Source organism: Aquarana catesbeiana, linkage group LG01 (assembly GCF_042186555.1).
Source record: "Aquarana catesbeiana isolate 2022-GZ linkage group LG01, ASM4218655v1, whole genome shotgun sequence".
Taxonomy (NCBI): domain Eukaryota; kingdom Metazoa; phylum Chordata; class Amphibia; order Anura; family Ranidae; genus Aquarana; species Aquarana catesbeiana.
In genome coordinates this window covers 207,210,999-207,236,161 of record NC_133324.1, presented here as the reverse complement: position 1 = coordinate 207,236,161, position 25,163 = coordinate 207,210,999, and the positions used below count along the sequence as shown (strand labels likewise).

General features: G+C 45.0%; 1 protein-coding gene across 1 annotated transcript in view; it reads left to right on the top strand.

Moving 5' to 3' along the window:
* The window catches only part of CEP120 (centrosomal protein 120), a 182,028-nt gene that overhangs the window by 5,552 nt on the left and 151,313 nt on the right, over positions 1-25,163 (top strand). The gene's annotated exons all lie outside the window — the stretch shown is intronic.

Below are 25,163 nucleotides of genomic sequence, written 5' to 3'. Positions count from 1 at the left end.
AGCCATTCATTTGTATGGCTGAACTTGCATTGAATTTGCACAAAAAAGGTGCAGGGACTTTTTTTTTTTTTTTTTTTTCCTTGCAATGGAATCGGAACTAAAACCCATGCGATCCGAATCCACAGTTTGCGCTGCGATCTGTGAACCATTCTGGGGGTGTCAATAACACTGTATTGACACCCGCAGTGGTTCTCAGAGGACTGTGGGAATCGGCGCTGGAATCGTGCTGGTTCTCGCATCGCTACAGTGTTGACCTAGGCTGAGGCCAGTTCACACCACATGCAGTTCAGTGTCTTTTTTTTTTTTTTTTTTTCTGCATCAAAAATGCAGTGTGGTCAGTTCCAGGTCCAGAAAAAAAGTAGAACCTGCTTCATTTTTCTGCACTGGTCTGTACTTGAATGTGGTAAAACACATAAAAAATGTGCATGCGTCTGGAACGCATTCGGACTGCGTTTCTATGGTGTGAACTGGCCCTGACACACGCTGCATTGTATTAGGAGGATGCTGAGATCCATGATTTTGCTAACTTTATGAAGATCCCTGCAAACTGCTGATTTTTGTCTATAAATTATAGTTACATCTTCATTGTCTTCATGAAGATCATTATGAAAACAGTTTATTATTGGGGGCATATCCCTCCTCCATATGCTCTTGCTGTAATTAGATTCATTGACCACAATAGGGTTACCTCAACAATAGGTAAATAATGCTAAAGGAGGAGGGAATAAAGGAGACAAGTTTGCTAGAAAAGATGAATGTGAACATGGATCTTCTAACCTAAATGTCAAGATTAATCCCCATCTTCTGTCATTCATTTGACAAATGCCAATACTTCAGTGTGCAGTGAAGCCTCAGGTGTTTTCCATTGGAACGGCAGTCAGTGTAGAATTTGGGGACCCATGTACAGCCTGGGTTTAAGATCCAGGGGACACCACAGGGACCAGGCGTTCACTTTATTCTCACTAAAAATAAGATATATATTACACAGTTGTGGCTTTTCTACTTTAAGATACTTGCCTTTGCTCACATTGACTGGCTGGGAAAGATCCCTTTCTGGTATCTCTATCTGTTTAAAATTGACATAATGCTTGTGATATTGTTTTGTTCTATTCTTTTAGGCTTCATGTACACTGCTGCTGGTAAACGGATGTTTAGGAGCAGTTGGGAGTTTTTTTTTCAGCTGCCCCTGAACTCTCCTCTGTTATCCTATCAGTACATGCACACGGGGTCGTTTATAGTTCTTTTTAGGAAGTTGCATTTGGAGGATTTTTTGGAACCCAAAAAAATGCGTTCAGAAGCTGTGTTTTAGAGGTATTTCAAACGCGGCTACCCATGTTTAGGCGTGTTTTCGTCTAGTAATGGTTTTAAAGGGAAACATTTTATTTATTACTTTTGAGCCTGGAAAATGCTAAAAACACAACAAAAACTCAATTATCACTGTATGCACGCTTGATATACCATGTGATATTCCCCTCATCCCCTCATCAGCCAATTATGCTGTACAATACACAACTTGCATTACTGAAGTAGAGAAGAATAGGAATTTCACTCACCCGTCAACCATTGAGAATTTGCGAACTAGACGGGGTCTAACCTTTTCCAAGAGAATGTCAAAGGTGGCAATTGACATGCGTGTAAAATTAAAAAATGTCTCTGGGTTATTACGCAGCTGAACATACGTATTAGAAACGTATCCTGTGGACATGCATTGAGCGACAAACTCTGGTCCTCTCAAGTAAATTTTCTACGTCTTTGGAGCCTCAGCAAAAGCAACATCATTTCCTCACACATGCTCATCATGGGATCCATATTAACAAACCAAATAAAAAAAATAACAGCTAGCTACAAGCACACTGCTTTCTCAGCTGCTACTCGCACTGTTCTCTCACAGAATTGCTGAAATAGTTAATAAATACTTGTTTTTTAGTGGTTTCTAATTATTTGGGAGGGTCGCCTGAGGTTATCTTTAGTAAACGCTCCTGAACACAAACGCTGCTAAACGCGTCTTGTAAACGCTGCTAAACACACGTTTTTCAACATGGATTACTAGCTGTGATGTTCCAGCGTTCAGGAGAGGTTGAGAAACGTCTCATGTACATGAAGCCTTATGAAACCCAAAAAAAACTTTTATGGGAAAAAAAAAAACATATAACATTGCTACACAAGTTGATTTTGTATTTCATGGCTGCTGGAAACAATCCTCCCATTTAAAGCAGAACTACACTGTGTTTGAGCACCACAAACTAGGGATCGACCGATTTATCAGTGAGGCCGATATTCACTTTTTTAGAAGTATCCGTCAAAAAACTGACCAATATTGCTTCAAGGGGTTTTACCGGGGTGATGTATGCAGCTGCATGCATCACCCAGGTACTGTTCTTTAGAGCGGACGGTTGGCTTTAATGTAATAACAACCGATGCGGCTCAGCAGCCGCTCATCTGCTTAGCAGCCACCCTTCCGCCGCTTGCCTGGGCTCTCCCGTCCCACCGGGAGGCCCGAGCAACCAGCAGGCACGTCCGCCGGCCGGCCGAAGACCCGAACAAAGCTGATGCTTCGTTTGGGTCTTGCATCTAGTAACACGAAACTGATGTCATGTTCCTGGATTACTGGCATCTTAAAGGTGCCAGTTTTAAAAAATAAAGTATTCAACAACGCAGATCTTGATGTTTTGAATACTTAGTGCAGAGGAGGGGTTTGGGATCTTATAGATCCCTACATAAAGAGTACGTTTCACATGCCTATTACTGTCCCAAGGGATGTTTACATTCCTTGTGACAGCAATAACGGTGATAAAAAGTAAAATGACAGTGTAAAAATGTTTTTTTAAATGTTCAAAATATCGGCAGAAGAGGTGGCCGAAGTATCGTATCGGCACAGAAAAAGCGATATCGGTCGATCCCTACCATAAAAGCTCTATTTTTTTTTTTTTTAACGCAGGTAATGTTTATTGAACGAACTGTATATTACACTTGAGAATACAAGATATATGTCACATACGGCTCATGAAGACAGGATATATGATTCATAGTGGTATAAAGTCAGAAGTACATTTTGTCAGGGCCTAACGTTATCCATATTGCTATACATCCATTTTAGTTTAAAAAGAAAGAACCAATCTCTACTGATTGTGAAAGCGTCTCTTGAACCAATGTAGCTTACATATTAGGAGGCCCACCCCACCTGGGAATCAACATGTTCTCGGGACATTCTGTAATAAAGAGGGAGGGGGAGGTCAGAGGGGGGAAGCCGGGAAAGAAAGGAGGGGAATGGGGGGAAAAGTGGTCAAGGGCAAGGGGGGGGGGGGGGTGACAGGAAGAGCCCTCCGTGGAGAATATTAGATTAGTTTAACAAATGAAGCCACGAAAAAAATAATGAGAAAGGGAGGAAAAATTGTGACGAAAGCAGGAAGAAGTGGGAGAATATTGGACCCCACTTGTAATTAAAGAACCCAACACCGCCATACGTCAGCAGCTCCTGTAACTAGGGATAGGGTCACCACACCCGCCACCAGTTAGTAGGTCTCCTAGGAGAGAAGCTCTGAGTGCAATCACAGTACTAAATGTCTAGCTACCACCCAGGCCGCCCATATTTTGTCAAACTTCTGGGGGCAATTTTGGCCCATGTAAGTGAGTTTATATAGCGGTAGTACCGCATTTACCTGGGCTCGCCACGCCTTTAACGTAGGGGGGTCTGGTAGCTTCCATCGAAATAAGATCTCTTTTCTGGCATAATAAGCTGTATAAAACACAAACATTTTGTGTACTTAGTAGTTGCCAAGTTGTCTGTAATACCCAGAAGGAACACAAGCGGGTCTACATCTTAGATGCAGCCCTGCCACTCCATTTATATCAGCCACTACTTCTCGCCAATAGGCCTGTAGGACCGGGCACGACCAGACCACGTGAAAGAAAGTCCCCACTGACTGTCCGCATGTGGGACACCTATCATCCAATCCTATGGACAGTCTATGTGGCGTGTAGTGCACCCTGTGGAAAAACGTCAACTGCACAAATCTCTCTCTCGCTGAGATCATAAATGGGATGCATTGCTGCAATCCCTCTGACCAGTCTTCCTCAGTCAGAGCCGGAATGTCCAGCTGCCATTTAGTGAAGAGTGGGAGCATTTTGGAGGTGTCTTTGCATGTAAGTCTTAGATATATGGAGGATAGCGTACGGTCTACGTTAGTAGTCATCAACAGGGATTCAACCGAGTGGACAGATAGATCTATCCTGTGTGGGAACTGCGCTCGGGCAGCATGCCTGAGTTGTAGAAATCGGAAAAACATCCATGGGGGAAGTTGATATTTACTTTTCAATTCTGCAAACAAGAGGAGGTGACCTTCCTTTAAAAGTATGACGCAATGTCTGGACTTCGTACCTGGCCCAAGCCTGAGGGTCTGGAACAGATTGGAAGTGCGGCATTGTTGGATTACCCCACAACGGAGTATATGGAGAGATAGTATTTCTATTATTGAGACATAAAGAAACTTGCTGCCATACCTTTACCGTCGTTTTCATAGGTGTAGTGACTTGGGGGCTGTATCTCGGGCCTCTGTGTACCAAGTTACTGAGTTCAGAGTATGAGCCTAGGATCGGTGCCTCTAGATTGACCGCTCGGTTAGTAATGTCCTGAGCAAACCACCAGCGCACAGAGACCAGCACCGCTGCCCAATAGTATTTCTTAAAATTTGGTAAAGAGAGGCCTCCTTCAGGAAGTGATAACTGCAATGTTTGTTTAGCTATTCTGGGTGTTGCCCCTGCCCATACAAAAGAGGTGATAGCTTGGTCTAATTTTACATAGAATGAGTTTGGGATGGGGACCGGAGTGTAACGAAAGGCGTATAGAAATTTAGGAAGGAAGGACATTTTAATTAGGTTCACCCTCCCCACCTGGGTCAAAGGTAGTGTTTTCCACGCCGAGCAACGTTGAATAAATTGTTGAAGGATAGGATATATATTGTCAACTAGTAAGCCCAAAAGCTCTATTTTAATTTGTTTTTATCATTCAAATCAAACTCCTCCATCCATGCTTTATTTTGCTGAGAAAACGCTTAAAAAAAAAAACAAAACTCCCCCTAGCATTTCTGGCTGTGGCTATCTTAAGTAAGGGCGAATGATTCATGTAGCATTTTCTCCTGGAATCCATCTGCCCTTAGCTCAGGCATGCAGGCAGGAGGGTGTGCTTAGCTGAGAAAAGCCCCAAGCCCCTTATGAAGACTGGCATTTATGACATCATTTGCCTAGGCATGGTGATTAGGAAGTAACTAAAGAAATGAAAAATATTTAAAACAAGTAAATATGATATACTATCCTGTCTATTTACTAATGCTAGCAGCATAAAGTTTAAAAATAGTCAATGTTGATTGAGAAAGTGAAGTTCCACTTTAATTCTGCAGTCTGCTATAGTTTCTAAAACTGTCAAATTCAAATATCACTTCTTGTCATGGCAAAACTTTGTTTAGGTTGATGTACAAGAACTTACCCTTCTTCAACCACCTGTTGGCACAGCCTGACTGGTAGTGGGGAACAGGATGTCTCACTGACTTATACTGTTGCTTTTGCATATAGTCAAAAACTGTTGCTCTACTTCAAGCTTGCTATAATACTGTAGCTCTGTATGCCTGTAGTACTATTATTAAATTTTAACTTTTATGAGACAGGATTTATAGAGCACCAACAGTTTACATGGTACTTTACAACATGGAAAGAGACAGTACAGTTACAATACAATTTAATACAAGAGGGATCAGAGAGCCCTACTCGTTAAAGCTTACAGTCTAAAGGGAAGGGCCAAGTGATACAAAGGTGATAACTGTTATGCCCCGTACACACCAGCAGAAATTCCTCCAGCAAAAGTCCGATGAGAGCTTTTGGTCCGAAAATGCGACTGTGTGTATGCTCCATCGGCCTTTTGCTGGTGGAATTCCAGCCAGCAAAAGACTGAGAGCATGTTCCCAATTTTTCAGTCGGAAAAAAATCCGACCTGAAATTCCGACGTGCAAAATTCCTATGCATGCTCAGAAACAATTCCATGCATGTTCTGAAGCATTGAACTTCATTTTCTCAGCTCGTCATAGTGTTGCACGTCACCGCGTTCTTGACGGTCGAAAGTTCAGCGAACGTTTGTGTGACCGTGCGTATGCAAGCCAAGCTTGAGCTGAATTCCATTGGAAAAAACATCCAAGATTTTATCCGACGGAAATTGCGCTCGTGTGTACACGCCATTAGGGATGAGCTGATGGAGAAAGTAAAAGAACAGTTTATTAGCTAGAGCCAGATAGGCCTTCCTGAAGAGAGATTAGGTTTTCAGGGAATGCCTACCAGTGGACAGAGTAGGAGATAGATTGGGATAAGGAGTGCCAGAGGATAAGAGAAGTCCTGGGGTGACAAGGGAGCTAGAGAGCAGGAGGTCTTGGGAGGAGTGATGAGAACAGTTTTGTTGGCATTCTGAGACAAAGCTAGTGATGTAGATCAGGGCAGAGTTGTGGATAACCTTTGTATATTTGAGTTTTTTTTTTTTTTTGGGTGAGCGGAGGCCAGTGGAGATATTTGACAGAGTGGGGTAGCGGACAGTGAATGGTTTGTAAGGTGGATAAGTCCAGCAGCAGCATTTATGATGGGCTTATGGGGAATAGTCTGTTTAACGTAGGCCAACGAGGAAGGTGTAGCGAGAGATAACCAGGGAGTGTATTAATAGCTTTGTGGTGTCGTCTGTTAAGAGGGAGCGTATTTTGGAGATGTTGTGAAAGCAGCAATATTTGGACATTTATTGGATGTACTAGAATAATTATGTGTGGGAGTTGGGGAGGATGTAGGCAACCTAGAAGTACAAGGCTGGGACACTCTAAGAAGTGCCAGTTGACTGTGAAATAAGTATTGCATAGATTGCACGGATCGGTGCAGCAGTAGGGGCTTGTGTAAGTGTATATTATTGAGATTGGAAAACTGTCATTAGCTGGAAAATATGCTAACAGGGTTTCCTTTAAGAACCCACATTAGCAGTTAGATTAAATGTTGGAATTCAGTGGTTTAAAGTAGTTGAAAATCTTTTTATATACCCAGTGACATGACTAGCACCAGGTGATGCAGAGAAATGAAACCATTCCCCCTGCTTAAGCTGTACCTGTTTATCTACAGCCATTTCTTCTGTAGTTTGTTCTAAAAGCACACCGATCAAAGGATTTTTTTTCTCAGCTTTAGCAGCAGGGGGGCGGTTATCTGAAGTCTGAGGGTGCTGATCTCAGTGAGGGGAGCTGTGAGCCCAAAATTGGAAGGAAGGGACATACCTCCTTCATACAGTACATGGAGAACATACAGAGATTTGTCAAAACATAGTACTGTACTCTTTGAGCCATGTCTAGAGGGCAGTACTGTGGAATGTGTACCTATACTGATGCTCAGTGGGCTTGCCATTGAATGCCATGCAATGTTTTGGTTACACTAGGCAATAAAGAACATTATTTCTCCCCGTGGGCTTTCTATCTGTATATAACAGGCGGAACACTACCTAAAACATTCTGCTCACTAGATGTTCTTGTATGTACAAACCTTTAAAAGTGCAGAAGATTTGTGGCTATATACACACATTCACCTGTTATGATAAAAAGTACATTTCTATGATAGATTTAATAGGAATGATAACTTGCTTTCAGCTTCTATTTGGAAGAATACACAGTTTTAATACACCATCAGCTAATTAATATATGAGCTAGTGCACTATTACTGCCATTTGTGTTGAACCAACAATTTTTCTTAAGTAGATCAGATTTTACCTGTGAAATACTGTATAGTTTCATCTAAAACAGAATCTGATAGCGGAAGGAAGTGTTGATACAAGGCCTCTATACTATGAAAACTATTTTTGATTTGAGCTTAATAATTAATAAGGAACATGATGTTCAATTATTCTTTTGCAGGTTCATTGTTCTGTGATCTGCTTTCTACTTGTTGATTTACATTTTCTCTTTCTCTCCAGATATAACATCCATTAAAAGCATACTTTGTCATAATATAAAGGTCTTTGCACAAATATAAGTTGGAATTTAGCCACTATCAAAAAATTGTGTATAGCTAACTGTGTGTGGGTACTACATATAAATACAATATTCAGTATATTACCAGTTTGCTAACTTGCCACGGTACACAGTTACAGGTCGGCTCATACAGGCACAATCGTGTACCTGTACGCCGTGACTTTCCTCCAGGTTTGCTTGCGCATGTGCGCACGTACCCAAAGTACTGTGCTGTCATTCATTGCAGCACAAGCTGATCAACTGGTCCTGGCCAATGATTTATGTCCAGGACCTGCTGATCCACTCAGCGAATGACAATAGAGAGCCCTGTGTTGTTGGTAAACAACACAAGGCTCTCTTCATACAGCAGTGATGTGCCTTTTTTTTTTTTCTCCCTACAAAGCACACAGTACACACACTGATTATCGTTAGGCACACATTTAACCCCTTCATTGACCTAGATGTTAACCCCTTCCCAGCCGGTGTCATTAGTACAGTGACTGAGTATATTATTAGCGCTGATCGCTGCATTAGTCTGGGTTCACACTGCAGCGCGCTTCGGCTCACAGCAGGAGTCCGGTGCATCCCCATCCACCATTTCAGGTCCAATTTCAGCCCGAATTTTTTGCTGAATTCGGACCTGAAACGGACCAAAAGACGCACAGGACACCTGTGTAAGTGGCACCAGAGCCGCTGCAGTGATGTGTGAACCGGCTCCATAGAGAGCCAGTCACAATCTCCTGCTTTGTGAATTGGATGAGGAGGAACCCGCATCCAATTCGCAATAGTGTAAACCCAGCCTCAGTGGCAGTTAGTGTCAGATTGTCCGTCGCACTATCCCAGTCCCACTATAAGTTGCTGATCACTGCCATTATTAATATATATATATATATATATATATATATATATATAAATATAAAAAATAATAATTCTAGTATATTTACCATGATTTGCAGATGCTGTAACTTTCACGCAAACCAATCAATATACACTTTTTGGTAAAAAAAAAAAAAAAAAAAAAGAAAAAAACGAATGACGTAGCAGAATACATTTTGGGCAAAATGTATTTATTTTTTAATTTGATATGTTTTGAAGCAGAAAGTAGAAAATATATATTTTTTTATTTTTTTTAATTTTGGTTCTTTTTTTGTTTATATTGCGAAACATTAATCCAGGAGTGATCAAATACCACCAAAAGAAAGCTCTATTTGTGTGAAACAGATGATATACATTTTGTTTATGTACAGCTTTGCATGACCACACAATTGCCAATAGGGAGATGTAGTAGTAGTGGAGGGTGATTTTAGTATAGCATAAACCAATGATGGGGTTATGAGAATTGGACCATTACTAAGACAAAAGGCTTCAAATTCATTGAGGTTATAAGTCTTGTGTATATGTATGTATGTATGTATAGGAGGTGGTGAAGATGTTGGGCTGCCCAAAAAATAATTGGAGGTACTGTAAGTTTGTTGTTGGGAATGATGATATTGGTTTTTGACCAACCAAAAGCAATAACAAAGGGAAGGGCTTAATTTTTTCCTTTTATGTATCCATTGTTTAGATTTTGTTTTCTCATTCATTGAGGGACACTGGAAGACTTTAAACTTTGGGTTATGCTGCCACCTGTGCTACCAGTGTGCAAAAGTGTATTTGCTTTGGAAGAATAAATCGACTCTAATGTTGGGTGTTCTACGTGTGTCGATGATGCCGCATTATGCAAAACTATTAGAATAGTTTTTTTACATTTTAGAATGGGGTGCCTTGAGATTGTCCATAATTTTAAAGGGTGCCTTGATTGAATAAAGGTTGAGAAACACTGTTCTTCCCCCTAACCTCTTATGTCTGTCACACCACTATCCTCACCTGGTGCCTTTCCACACTTGGTACCAGTCTAATGGCTCGTACACATGGTCTGAAGATCGGGCGACAGATTGTCCACGTTTCTTTTGCATGCTAGTTGCATATCGAAAATGGAGAGGTTACGAAAATTCTCGTACGCCAAAATAAAAAAATCGGAAGTGATGTGTATTTGTATTGTATTTTCGGACGACAATTGTACTGATTAAACGAAAATCGTGCGATCTGGTATCGTACAAGGAAAATTTTTCGTGTTGGTCCGATTGGATAATATTGGATGAACTGTCATGATTGGCTCTCGAAAGCTGTGTACTAACGATCCACTTATCGTACGATCACTTCGAAAGCGGTATATTGTTTTTGTCCGATTTTCGGAACATGTATATGGGCCATAATACGTGTGTCACTTTCTATAATCTGTTTTATAAGGATATGTCCCCCTGTGTGTCTGTTTGAAAAAAAAAAGCCGTATATACCTTATCTGTGACCGCTGATCAGCAGCGACGTGACACGCCCCATCTCTCCTCTCCCTGTGCGACAGAGGCAGCTGGAGGGGCGGAGATGCCCCCGCTGATGTCACTCTGGAGGGGAGGAGGAGGAGAGAAGGAGGAGAGACCCGGAGAGATGCTGCGTGTCACATGACAGCTGATTAGCGGTCACAGATAAGGTATATACGGCTTTTTTTATTTATTTATTTATTTTTTTTTACACAGCAGACACACAGGGGGACATATCCTTATAAGACAGAACAGATTATAGAAAGTAAGACGTGTTATTAAGGCAGCAGCAGGGGGGCGGAGGGGGCAGGGCGGACCCTGACACAGGAGCTGAAAGGCAGGGAGGGGGGTGGATGACACAGGACCAGAGAGGAGAGACGGGAGACAGAGGATGACAGAGGCACGCAAACTGACCACGGTGTCAGTGCTCAGGAGCCATGATTACCATGGTCAGTTTACAGAGGGGAGAAACTGTCAGGATCAGCCAGGTATTTTAGGTGTTACAGGGGTCCAAATGACACAGGACAAGCACTATGTCATATAACATGCTTTAAAGGAGCAGGATCCATTTTTTTTTTTCTTGGGTTAACATACGTTTTTAAATGTTCCTCTGTTGAACCCCTTATTAACCTCTTAGTTTACTCTAATCAGCACTAATTAACTCTACATTCTCCTTCTCTATTAAATTGTAATTTTCCTGGTGATTTTTTTTAAATTTTTTTTTTCTATTTTATTAAGTAGTAGTTGAACCTTTGTTTTTGTTTGCTTTGTCCAATAATATTTTTACATTTTTTTTTTTTACATATATTTACATGAATCGCACTGAAAATAACACAAAATGGGGAGAAAAAACCCACGTTACTTCATTTGTAAATAACTACAATGCTTTGTACCAAAATCAGATTTTTTTTGTGTTTTACACAGGACAAATTACAGAATAAAATGCACACTTATGCGCAGTATTACTATTTATGTAACACTGCTAAAAAAATGCCCTTTGTTTAGTTTTATTACATTTAAAGTGGAGTCCCACCCATTTAAAAGTCAGCAGCTACAAAAAGTTTAGCTGCTGACTTTTAATAAACAGACACTCACTTGTCCCACGGTCCAGCGATGCGGCCGCCTGAATCCTCGCTTCTCCCCCCCCCCCCCCTCTCTGTGGCACCGACATTGCAAGTGTGGCTTCACAGCCGGGAGCGCAGTGCGGGTTGTGAATGGCCGGGCAGTCTTCTGGGACCTGTGACGTGTCCCAGAAGATTGCAGGAAGGGAGGGGGAAGAGGTGAACTTTTGCTACTCCCCCCCCCCCCCCCCCCCCAAAAAAAAAAAGACATGCCATATGTGGCATGTCAGGGTGTCACAAGTACTTAAAGCGGAAGTTCCATTTTTGGATGGAATTCCGCTTTAATTGTCTAAGGACTGCAAGAAAAAAAATTGTTGCAGGACAATATTCACAGAGTTGAGAATAGAGATTGCTATGTTCTTCTGAAAATGCTAGTTGCTGGGCTGTTACATGGATCCAATAGCTTCAATGCTTTCTAATTCGCCCCAAACAATCAGGCAACAAGTAAACCTGATCAGCATGCTTCTTCCCGATCACTGAAACAAAAAAGTCTGAGAGCTGCTCCCTGACATGAGACACCTCCATCCCTATATTGCGCAGAAATACAAAAATTCGCCCGTGGGACTTTAAATGAAGTGTCCATGGTGATCACAGGAAAGTAACAAGAGTATAGGAATGACAAAATTTATTGTGATAAATAACATCCAGTACAAGTTATGAACATCGGTGACACATACATGAAAACAGCAGCATGATAATAGTCCTAAAAACATAGCCATCATGACATAACATCAAAATATAAAAGGGTACAGATATACATGCTACATCTCTAACCCGATGCGTTTCACGAGCTCTCTCCTCGCATCATCAGGGGCTGATGTGTATATCTGGTATCTGTAATAACAGGTAAAGAGTATATTGGAGTATAGGTTATGGTAGGACAGCAACATGAAGCCAGAGTAATTGATCCAATACCCACTTGTCAGGCGTGAAACCCCGAGGGGGTGGTCCCCAGCGGGGGGCAGCGGCAATACTTCTCCCCCGGGAGCTGAGGGGGAGGAGACCACCAAATGGACATCCAGGATCAGGCAAAGGGCAGGCAAGGCAGTTGAAAAGAAGAGAAAAATAAACCCGACTGTCACCCAGGATGATTCCAGGGTATATTTACTGTAATGAAATAAATAACAAAATTGTATACGTATCTAAGATACTGGCAATAGCCATATCTAAAAGAAATTGGCAAAAGTATACTTGAATATAAATATGAAGAGTGCAGTGTGTTCAGCAGGGCATGAAAGAGCAAGCAGAGTGGTAAAAAATGTGAACTCAAGTGTTACCCATGAACCTGGCAGGGCATACTCCATGTCATGGCGTATATAAATGTGTATAAATATATTGAGATGGTACATGACTAGAGGTCGACCGATATATCGGCCGGCCGATATATCGGCCGATATTTGGCTTTTTTTTTACTTAATCGGCATCAGCCGATTGTGCTGATAAAAAAAGCCGATTCAGCGGGACTTGCAAATGACTTCTGTATTAGAAGTCAATTGCAAGTTGTCTGAAGTTTTCTTCTCTCCTCCTCTGGGCAGTCTGCCAAGTCTGATAAGAAGATACATTTGTATCTCTTTCAGGTTCTTTTATCAATAGACTGAACTCCGTGGAGAAGTTTTCAGTTTAACCATTTAAAGACTAAATCTTTTCTGACATTTGTTGCTTACAAGTAAAAATCCTGTATTTTCTGCTAGAAAATCACTTAGAACCCCCAAACATTATATATATATTTTTTTTAGCAGAGACCCTAGGGAATAAAATAGCGGTTGTTGCAATATTTTATGTCACACGGTATTTGCGCAGCGGTCTTTCAAACGCAATTTTTTTAAAGAAAATACACTAATGAAATAAAAAAAAAAAGCAGTAAAGTTAGCCCATTTTTTTTCGTCCAAAAGTTTTGATTACCTGTTTTTGTGTATTTAATATTTAAGATATAGTTATTTTTTTTTATCTAAATTCTACATACAAGTGAAGTGATTGGAGGTTTGTTTTGTTTAATAAATGTTTAAATATAAACAAATTTCTGTATCACTTATTACTTAAGGCTGCTCTCACACTGGAGCGGGCATGCGTTGACAGTAAAACGCTGTTAATTTTAGCGGCGCTTTACCGTCATTTTAGCGGCGCTATTCGGCTGCTAGCGGGGCGCTTATAACCTAGCTAGCGGCCGAAGAAGGGGTTAAATGCGCCCCTGAAGCGCTGCTGCCGAAACGCTTTGCAGGTGCTTCGGCAGAGGTGCGCATTCATTTCAATGGGCAGGAGGGGTGGAGGAGCGGTATACACCGCTTCAAAGATGCTGCTTGCAGGACTTTTTTTTAACATCCTGCCAGCGCATCGCCTCAGTGTGAAAGCACTCGAGCTTTCACACAGACTGCAGGGGAGCCGTTTTACAGGCGCTATTTTTAGCCCAAAAGCGCATGAAAAACGCCTCAGTGTGAAAGGGGTCTAACTGTTAGATTTTATGAGATGAAGGGAAAAAAAAAAAAATCGGCCTAATATATCGGCCCAAAAAAGTCGGCATCATATATTGGCCATCGGCCACCGCGATTTCTAAATATCGGCTTTGGCATCGGCCAGAGAAAAACCCATATCGGTCGACCTCTATACATGACATAATCTCCCAAGTAGCCCATGTGTCCTAAATGACATGAGTACCATAGTAAAATACATGGATATATATATTGTATGACTGGGGTTGTTAATGTCGCACTGTAGTGGGAATGTAATATAGTAACCTGAGGTACAGGGAATGCAGGAGTGTCCTGCAGAGCATGGGAAAAAGTGATGTGAAAAAGAAAGTGCATGTGGGGAGAGAAGTAAGGGAGTGGTGAAGAGGAAAAGAAAAAGGGGAGAGGGGGAGAGAGAAGAGAGAGGAAAGAAAGGAAAACAAAAAAGGAAAAGACAGCAAAGAAAAAGAAACAAGGAAAAAGGCAGAGAAGAGAAGGAAAAAAAAGCATGCAGACGGCCAAAAAAGATGAACAGATAAAGGGAAGTAAAAATCAATAACAAGTATGGCTCCAGGGTGTACCTATATGAATGAGAGGTACGCTAGTGAAGTGACATAATCTGTGTATGAAAGTGGTGCTTACCAGTGTGCTCTCTCATTAAAGTGTGAAGGACGCCAGATAGAAACAAAGAAAAACGACTGACCATGCCAAACCCCTGCCTTAAATGCCCGGAAGTCCACCGTAATCTCCACCCCCAACGTCATACAGACATCGGTGAGGGGGACCGCCCACCACGTCCGCCAGAGAGCGGCGGGATGCAGCAGAGGTCCCCGCCCAACGTCAGCTGTTACTGTGCTCAAGAGGTGGGGACACCGCCATATGCGGAAGTCTCCCACTATAGCACAAGGCATGACGCCGATGTACTGGTGGCTCCGCCCCCTCTGGAGTGGGGAGGCGGAGACAGTAGGTGAAAGTAAAGGCAACCCCATTAGTGCATCGCAGCTCCCAGGGGAAACGGGCCACCACCCCCAGAAGGGAGCCACACACACGGAGATAGGTCCGCAAGTGGGAAAGGGGGGGTCACCTGCGGGAAGCCATATCTAGATGTGGATGAGTAGTCAAAACAATATATGTATTTGTTTGAACTGCCTTGCCTGCCCTTTGCCTGATCCTGGATGTCCATTTGGTGGTCTCCTCCCCCTCAGCTCCCGGGGGAGATGTATTGCCGCTGCCCCCCGCTGGGGACCACCCCCTCGGGGTTTCACGCCTGACAAGTGGGTATTGGATCAATTACTCTGGCTTCATGTTGTTGTCCTACCATAACCTATACTCCAATATACTCTTTACCTGTTATTACAGATACCAGATATACACATCAGCCCCTGATGATGCGAGGAGAGCTCGTGAAACGCGTCGGGTTAGAGATGTAGCATGTATATCTGTACCCTTTTATATTTTGATGTTATGTCATGATGGCTATGTTTTTAGGACTATTGTCATGCTGCTGTTTTCATGTATGTGTCACCGATGTTCATAACTTGTACTGGATGTTATTTATCACAATAAATTTTGTCATTCCTATACTCTTGTTACTTTCCTGTGATCACCATGGACACTTCATTTAAAGTCCCACGGGCGAATTTTTGTATTTCTTCCCGATCACTGATTCGTAATACTAATGCTGCAGGGTCTGCATCACAGCCAGGTAAATAGCATTCTCAAAAGGAGATTTCTGCATTGGTAGCCTCTGTATTTCTTTCATTTCCTTTCTCCTTCTTCCTTCATTTTTATATTGCTTGCTTTGCAATCACACAGGTTTCCATTCAGGGGAATTCTCTCCCCATGTCCCATAGGGGAGGATTAATCAACTGGTATAGAGAAAGTAGAGAATCCTCTTTGGAGATGGTGTTGTTATGTCTCATCAATAGGTTACCCGAAGAAATGTCAATAAGCATGTAGGCACTGATGGTTTGTAGGCTATGCAGACATCAATGTTACCTTGTTATAGCTGTTATTCTCCAGATACATTAAGCTTGTTTTGTCAGAGCCCTATTCATATGTAATTGCATGTAATCCATCTGCTATGTGATTTCCTTAGGGAAAAGTCATGTGCCATATGTTGTCTCTTTATATATGGTTTATTGTGTTTACTAAAAATACACTCAGAGCGTTCTGACAAAGTAATCATTGTCTTTATTGCTAAAAGCTAGATGACTAACCCCTGCATGCTGAGAACTTTCATTGGTTGTCTGTGTGGTTTTTTTTTTTTTTTGTTTTTTTGTTTTTTTTTTAAGCATTAACATGGGATAAGATCATAAATTTCCTTCATTTATGATAATACATCCAAGCTTTAATGGATGTCGGTTTCACAGTTATCCGGAGATACATTTATGATTTATATTCATTGGAATGTAAATATTCATATAGAAGTTAACTTGATTGACTGACTGATCTGAAAGCTGACCTCCAGGCAAGTATAAAAGACACAAAGTAAAGGGGTTCTAAAGGCACAAGGTTTTTTACCTTCATGCAGAAACCTTCAATGTGCAGCAGCCCCCCTAATACTTATCCAAGCCCCATCATGATCCAGCCATGTCCACGAGAGCCTTGGGACTCGCTGTTTTTTGATAGCAGCGAATGCCATTGGTGATTGACTCACATTTGGCTCCAGCTGCTGTCAGTAAAAGCCAGTGAGCCAATCAGGAGATGGGGGGCCAAGCTGCCGTGCCATGTGTGAATGGACACAGAGCTGCGGCTCTGGAACACACCTGCTTGGGTTCCTCCAGAGCAAGCTGCTTGCTGTGGAACCACCCGACAGGAGGGAGAGGCCAGGAGCACCAGCGTGGGACCCGAAAAGAGAAGAATCTGGGCTGCCCGGTTCAAACCATTGCACAGAGCAGGTAAGTATAACATGTTTGTTATTTTAGGGAAAAAAATATGTGTTTAATATCACTTTAATGCAGCTTTGTATTCATTAAATGTATTTTCTCCAATCGTCTTCCAGGGCAGCATCTGAGAGATGGGCTCCTCCTTCCTGCAAACACATTAGTCCACCATTATAAATTTGTTAGTCTCACCTGTGTGCCTCAGTTGTTCTGTGTTTCCTCCGGACCCACAGGAGCTGAAAACGTTTGTTATTTTATCCAGTTTCTGTGCTTTCTGCAGGGGACTCCCTGACCAGCATCCCATTCAGCCCAGGCGGCCTTGGGAGGGCGAGCAGGGGCAGCAATCTGAGCCTCAAGGCTCTGCCTGAAGTTTCACCCCTACAGAGGGGTATGCAACTATCCCCCCAGCTGCACCACATGCCGCCGGCATTTTTCCCCACAGCTACTGCTCTTCGATGGTGGAGGGCCATCCGGCTGAGCCCCGCACTCCAGGTGCTTTAGAGGTTCCCTCGCTGTGCAGGCGACCTGGCCGCCGACCCTCCTGCTCACCGAGGGACCGGACGTATCATTTCTGTTTGTGCGGTCTGGTCGGTGGCCATCTTGGTGGAGGCTGGAGCCTCCAGGGAAAAGGCCTTTAATGTGCCCCCTCCCTTTTGGAAACCCAGTAAGGAGGACACCAGAGAGGACGTGGCAGGTGCAGGTGTGTCCACCAACCCGCACAAGGTCAGCTGGGGCCGGGAGCTGGAGCAGGAAGCAGAAAGAGCTCTCTAAACAGAGGATCCCAGTGTCTGGCCAGGTCGGACGCTTCTCCACCCTGCCCTGCGGATCCTGCATGTCAGGACAGCTCCAAGGTAAGCCAGAGCACTCTGGAGTCACCTCTGTCTTTACCTCCCTACAAACAGTACAATTGCATTGTACACCGCCAACCTCACTCAGGCCCTTTGTGCTTACTTGTAGGCAAAGGCCCTAGAGGAAAAAAGGGCGCAGACCAGAGCAAGGCGTGCGCCTCTCGCGGCCACTGGTTTTTCCCTGAGTGAAAAAGCCACTATGCCAAAAACCCATAAAATGGTGGCTAAGGAGTCAAAAGGCTTCTTTAAGGACATGCTTAACGCCTTCAAAAAGGAAATAAAGAGCACTATTGGGCCAATACACTCAGCAGTAGAGAAGCTGGAGGTGCCAGCAAGCTCTAGCCAAGCCAGTACCCCATCTAGTCAATTCGGATAACTCCGAACAAATCTCAGAGGGCGGCTTATGCTGGGATTCTGAGGAGGATGACTCGGCATCAGAGGGCACCCTATTTCCCTCATAAGACATAAATAATCTTCCATGGCTCGGTTTCATCTGGTGCAACTTGTCATGCGACTTGGGACTGCAGAGTCGCATGACAAGTCATACCCCGTGACTTCCAATGAGCACCGTTCATATCTGTGCGACTTCAAAGTGGTCCCTGCACTACTTTGGTCCCACTTTGATGTGACTTGAGGCCCATAGACCTCAAGAATACACCATTGTTTCAAGTTGCATCAAAATCCCTGGCCAAATTGTGTCAAAAAATCATGCGACCTTCAGGTTGCAATTGTGGAACCTAGCCAAAAGGCTATAGCAGACACACTGGGTATCAAAGAGCAAAAAGCTGCAGGGCTTTCCCTGCACGACAAAATATACAAGGGGTTACAGCCCAGAAAACCCAGGAGAAGCTCTTCATACCAGGTGCGGTCAAGTGCAGGTATCCATTTGCAGAGACACCAAGACTTGGGCGATAATGTCCCAAAGTGGATGCCTCCCTCGTTAGAGTCGCAAACAAATCCGACTTAGCTTTTGATGATGCGGAGCATGAGAAGCAGGAGCGGCGATTGTGAATCTGGCAATGGCTTCCACCTGCACAGCTCGCACCCTAGTAGCTGGCTGTCTCAACTGCAAGCGTTGCAAGGAAACACGCCAAGGGAAGAATCAGTGAGGACCATTCCCACACTAACCAAAGTAGCAGATGCCTCTGCTAAAATGGAAAGATATCTTCTAGGGCCATGACCTTTGGGAAGAAAGCCCTGTGGCTGAAAGTCATAGGAGGGGACATCGCCTCTAGGAATTGGCTGTGTGGGGTCCCATTCACAGGAAATTTTCTGTTCGGGCCAGACCTGTAAACGGTTCTGGACAGGACTGCAGCGAAGAAAAAAGGGCTCCCCCCAAGCAGGGGAAGGCGCCCTTTTGTCATTCCAGGAGATTTAAGCCGCTCAACAGAAGAGCATGGGTATGTATGGCCACAATAGTCTTGCAAGACGCATACTTGTATGTACCCATAAAGAAAAGTCATCAAAGATACCTAAGGTTCATGATCCAGGGGCCGGTGGCCACCCTGCATCTGCAGTACACATCTTTTGCCTTTCAGCATCTCTTCTGTGCCCAGAATCTTCTCAAAGAATATAGCAGAAGCACTAAAGGGCCTGAGACAGCAAGGCATAGGCATGATACCATACCTAGACAATCTGCTGTTCTTTGCAGATACAGCAAAGAACCTAAAAAACAACCTCTGCGCAGTTATTTCTTATCAACAAAACCTGGGGTGAATAGTAAATGCAGAAAAATCGTAGCAGACCCCAAGCCAGAGGTGGTATACTTGGATTATGTGCTAGACGCCAGAGTAACCAAAACCCTCCAGATGGAAGAAAAGAACGAGGCAGTCCTAGGACTGTTGTCCTCGATCACAGCCATCACCTGGGCACAGCTCCACATGAGGCCTCTACAGAATCACATTTGACCCAGTGGGATGGTGATCCATCATCCTTTAGAAATGTCCTTTCCTGTCCCTTGGTTGGTCAAACAATCTCTTCAGTGGTGGCTCAATCCGCTCCGTTACGCCGAGGGGAGCAGATGGGCGCAAGCCAACCCTGTGAGGATTACCACAGACGCCAGTACCCTAGTATGGGGGGGCACACATGGGGGATCTCTGTACACAGGGGAGATGTAACTCCAGATGGTCTCGAGCCTCCTAGTATATGAGGGAATTAAAAGCCATAGAGGAAGCGTGGAGAGCATTGCAACCAGCTATCCAGGAGAGAAATGTCCGGATTCAGTCAGACAAATGCCACAACAGTGGCATACCTGGACAGGCAAGGAGAGACAAAATCTCCTTGTTTGAACCTGACAGAAGCAATTCTGTCATGGGCTAAGACAAACATCTGATCAACCTCGGGCATACACTTGAAGGGGACAGACAACACGTTGGCAGACTTTCTAAGTCCAAAGACCATAAAACAGACAGAGTGGTCTCTAAACCAAGCAACCTTCTTGTGGATCACGCAAACCTGGAGAGTGCTTGGTGTAGATCTGTTTGCCTCAAGGACAAATGCGAAACTGCCAAGGTTCTTCTCGCTGGATACCACAGATGGCAACATCAGAGTGGATACGTTCAACCAAAGCTGGGCACACCATCGTGTTATGCATTCCCTGACCGCTCTAATACTGAAGGTGAGCCAAAGAATCCTTGAAGAAAGGGCAACAGTGATACTCGTAGCACCTCACTGGCCCCAGGGAACATGGTTCAGTCACTCGAAGAAACTGTCTCCAGCCGCACCAGATACAGTAAGACGTACCGAATCTCCTATCGCTAGGGCCAGTCAACCACCCGAATCACAAACTCATGAAGCTTTTGGCTTGGTTACTGAGAGGGTGAGGCTGCAAAAGAAAGATTTGTCGGACAGAGTGATCAACCCCATTCTAGCCAGCAAAAAGGATTTACTTGCACTAGGTGGAGTATAATGTTGAAAAAGGAAAAAAAGAGTAGATATGGCGCCGTTCCAGACCTGATGGATCCAGGTGTATGCTGCTCCCTTGAATGGGAGGAAGATATTTAAGGTGGGGAAGAGAAATGATGTAGATAGTTCCTATTGAGTGGGTGTCTTCTTAACCAAAAGCAAATGCACAGTAAAGCTGTGCACATTAATGTGAAACCAAATATAAACTCCTGAGTGTGAATGAGTGTCAGGCTATATACCTGACCCAATATGAAAGTGCAATGTGTAAGACAACCCAACTTGTTTTATATGTAACATAAATAAATATAAATAAAGTGCAATAATTCCTAATCGTTATTATGCATGTGCAATAACCATATAAACGATATATACAAAGTAGGATCAATAGTGCAAAAACAAAGTGCTGGCGTGAGTAAACAGGTGGCTATCTGACTGATGTATACAATTGATTTCTAAGGTGCTATTGTGCCGGTGAAAGGATCCGTTTGGACTCTGTTGGGCTTCTCAACGCATAAACACTCGGTGCGTGCCTTATTCGTGCTTCTATAGTGACTGCACTCACCAGATCCTTCATCCCCCTCTTGGGGTCTCGCACATCCACAGTATATGCCACTGTGTAGCAATGCAGGATAGCTCCATCCTTAATGTAGACTGTCTCCATGTGTTCATCTCTAGAGCATGAACACATGGAGACAGTCTACATTAAGGAAGGAGTTATTCTGCATTGCTACACAGTGGCATATACTGTGGATGTGTGAGACCCCAAGAGGGGTTGAAGGATCTGGTGGGTGCAGTCACTATAGGAGCACGAATAAGGCATGCACCGAGTGTTTATTCGTTGAGAAGCCCACCAGAGTCCAAACGGATCCTTTCATCGGCACAATAGCACCTTAGAAACCAATTGTATATATCAGTCAGATAGCCACCTGTTTACTCACGCCAGCACTTTGTTTTTGCGCTATTGATCCTACTTTGTATATATCGTTTATATGGTTATTGCACATGCATAGTAACGATTAGGAATTATTGCACTTTATTTATATTTATTTATTTATGTTACATATAAAACAAGTTGGGTTGTCTTACACATTGCACTTTCATATTGGGTCAGGTATATAGCCTGACACTCATTCACACTCAGGAGTTTATATTTGGTTTCACATTAATGTGCACAGCTTTACTGTGCATTTGCTTTTGGTTAAGAAGACACCCACTCAATAGGAACTATCTACATCATTTCTCTTCCCCACCTTAAATATCTTCCTCCCATTCAAGGGAGCAGCATACACCTGGATCCATCAGGTCTGGAACGGCGCCATATCTACTCTTTTTTTCCTTTTTCAACATTATACTCCACCTAGTGCAAGTAATTGGTAGAGGCAGCAGTTCCAACGTATATTTTCTAATCTCTATGGTACATATTCCATAGCGCGGGTACTCTTTCTTTTTCTAGCCAGCAGAAAACCCAATAACGGGAGTGAGAAGGAAGTTTGTCTCCTGGTACGGAAACAAACAGGATTCCGACAGAGAATCATCCTAGCAATTCGGGATTTCCTGCAGGAGGGAGCAGACTTGAACCTCTCTTGGAGCACGCCGAAGGTACAAGTGGCAGCACTCTCCCCCTGTCTGAACACCAGATTAGCAGAGGACCCATTTATAAAGCAATTCCTGATCTCATTAAATAGAGCCAGACCTGCTAAAGTCGGCAGAACTCCGACATGGAACCTCTCTACGGTGCTCAGAGGATTCCTCTCTCTGCCATTCGAACCACTGGAGGAGTGCTCATATAAAAATCTTACACTAAAAACCGCACTCTTAGTGGGCCTAGCATCGGCCAGGGGGAGTAGGTGAAAGTCTCAAGGTTTTTTTTGTTTTTGTTTTTGTTTTTTTTTTGTTTTTGTTTTTTTTACTTGATGGAACCCTACTGATTTATCCAGGCAGATAAAATAGTCCTCTTGCCAAACCAAGTTTTTCTACCAAAAGTCTCTTCAACCTTTCATAGGATGCAGAATGTGGTTATCACATCTCTTCCTAAGTCAATGGATAGCAGAAAAGAGACACATACAACAAACTAGACGTAATACTCATGGCTTATCTCGAGAGAACAAAGGGCTGGTAAAGAACTGCCATATCATCAGTGGCGGCCCGTCCACAGGGCGCACCCGGGCGCCCCCCCCAAGCTTTTGACAAAAAAAAAAAAAAAATGCTTACTTTAAGAGTGTCCGGGCGCCGGACACACGGCAGTCTATGGGAAGCTTCCCAGCTTGAAATCAGCTGATTGCAAGCTGGGAAGCTGATTTACCCGTGTTTAGGGTGTGTGCAGGGCGCAAGCTGTGCTCCCGCGCACACTCCCACTTGCCACTGATTTGTCCCTGGCTCCTGTTCTGCCTTTTTATTGGCCGGGACCGGAGGGTGATTGGGCGTTGCTTTTTTGCACTGCCGCGTCACGTCTAGTTTCCCGGCAGGCTCACTGACACTGACTTGTGGAGTGCGGACTCCGGACTCCAGGGACGTGACTGCAACTATCCAGGACCAAGACCCTTTGATGTGAGGCGGGGAGCGGATCACAATGGCAGCGGATGAATGGACACAGAGCTGGCAGTGTACCAGAGAGCACCAGGTGAGTGCGGGGATCGGAGAGGATTGCTGACCTTCTGTATTTACTCCCCCCTCCCTGCATGTCTCTCTCTCCCGGCATCATGCTTCTCCCTCCTTGGACTCCTCTGCAGAGCGGCAAACCGAGTGTGACTGTTCCAGTGAGTACTGTGTCCTGCCGTAAGCCTGCCCCCCCTCCCCCCCAGTTCTGATCACTTTCACTTTCCTCAGCTGCTGCAGAGCTTCATGGAGGGGGGAGCGGGGGGGGGGGGCTGCTGAGTGTTGTTGTGCGTGGCAGTGACTGGCTGCTGTGGGGTTTCTTCACCCTAAACACCCCCTCCCTGCATCTCCGCCCTAAACACCCCCCTCCGTGCCTCTCCGCCCTAAACACCCCCCTCCGTGCCTCTCCGCCCTAAACACCCCCCTCCGTGCCTCTCCGCCCTAAACACCCCCCTCCGTGCCTCTCCGCCCTAAACACCCCCCTCCGTGCCTCTCCGCCCTAAACACCCCCCTCCGTGCCTCTCCGCCCTAAACACCCCCCTCCGTGCCTCTCCGCCCTAAACACCCCCCTCCGTGCCTCTCCGCCCTAAACACCCCCCTCCGTGCCTCTCCGCCCTAAACACCCCCCTCCGTGCCTCTCCGCCCTAAACACCCCCCTCCGTGCCTCTCCGCCCTAAACACCCCCCTCCGTGCCTCTCCGCCCTAAACACCCCCCTCCGTGCCTCTCCGCCCTAAACACCCCCCTCCGTGCCTCTCCGCCCTAAACACCCCCCTCCGTGCCTCTCCGCCCTAAACACCCCCCTCCGTGCCTCTCCGCCCTAAACACCCCCCTCCGTGCCTCTCCGCCCTAAACACCCCCCTCCGTGCCTCTCCGCCCTAAACACCCCCCTCCGTGCCTCTCCGCCCTAAACACCCCCCTCCGTGCCTCTCCGCCCTAAACACCCCCCTCCGTGCCTCTCCGCCCTAAACACCCCCCTCCGTGCCTCTCCGCCCTAAACACCCCCCTCCGTGCCTCTCCGCCCTAAACACCCCCCCCCCCTCCCTGCCTCTCTCTACCCTAAACACCCCCCCCCCTCCCTGCCTCTCTCTACCCTAAACACCCCCCCCCCCCTGCCTCTCTCTACCCTAAACACCCCCCCCCTCCCTGCCTCTCTCTACCCTAAACACCCTCCCTCCCTGCCTCTCTCTACCCTAAACACCCCCCCCCTCCCTGCCTCTCTCTACCCTAAACACCCCCCCCCCCTCCCTGCCTCTCTCTACCCTAAACACCCCCCCCCCCTCCCTGCCTCTCTCTACCCTAAACACCCCCCCCCTCCCTGCCTCTCTCTACCCTAAACACCCCCCCCCTCCCTGCCTCTCTCTACCCTAAACAAATAACCTCTCTGTGTTTAATTATGGGGTTAGTATGAGGGAGGGGGTCCTGTGTAATAATGGGGGTAGTTTTGAGGAAGGGGTCCTGTGTAATAATGGGGGGTAGTTTTGAGGAAGGGGTCCTGTGTAATGATGGGGAGAGGGATGGTGGTAGGGCGGATTGGTTTTGTTTAACCATGGGAGGTATGTACTCTGTCCCGTGATGCTGGGGCTGTATACTCTGTCCCGTGATGCTGGGGCTGTATACTCTGTCCCGTGATGCTGGGGCTGTATACTCTGTCCCGTGATGCTGGGGCTGTATACTCTGTCCCGTGATGCTGGGGCTGTATACTCCTGACAATTTGGGTGGAAGTCAGTGGAATAGAGGGGACGGAATGGGTGGATTCTATAGTGGGTGGGGCTTAGAAGTGGGATGGGTCAAAAGGGAGGGGCGGGGTCTGGCGCCCCCCATCCTAAAACTTCACCAGCCGCCACTGCATGTCATCTGTCCTCTATGCAGGAGTCGATAAGGCAAAGCAGGCATCGAGACTCACGATGGATAAACCTTGCCATACAGATGACCATTTGGGGACAAAACCTTGCCCCCCCAAGTAGGGTCAAAGCCCACTCGACCAAAGCCTGGGCAA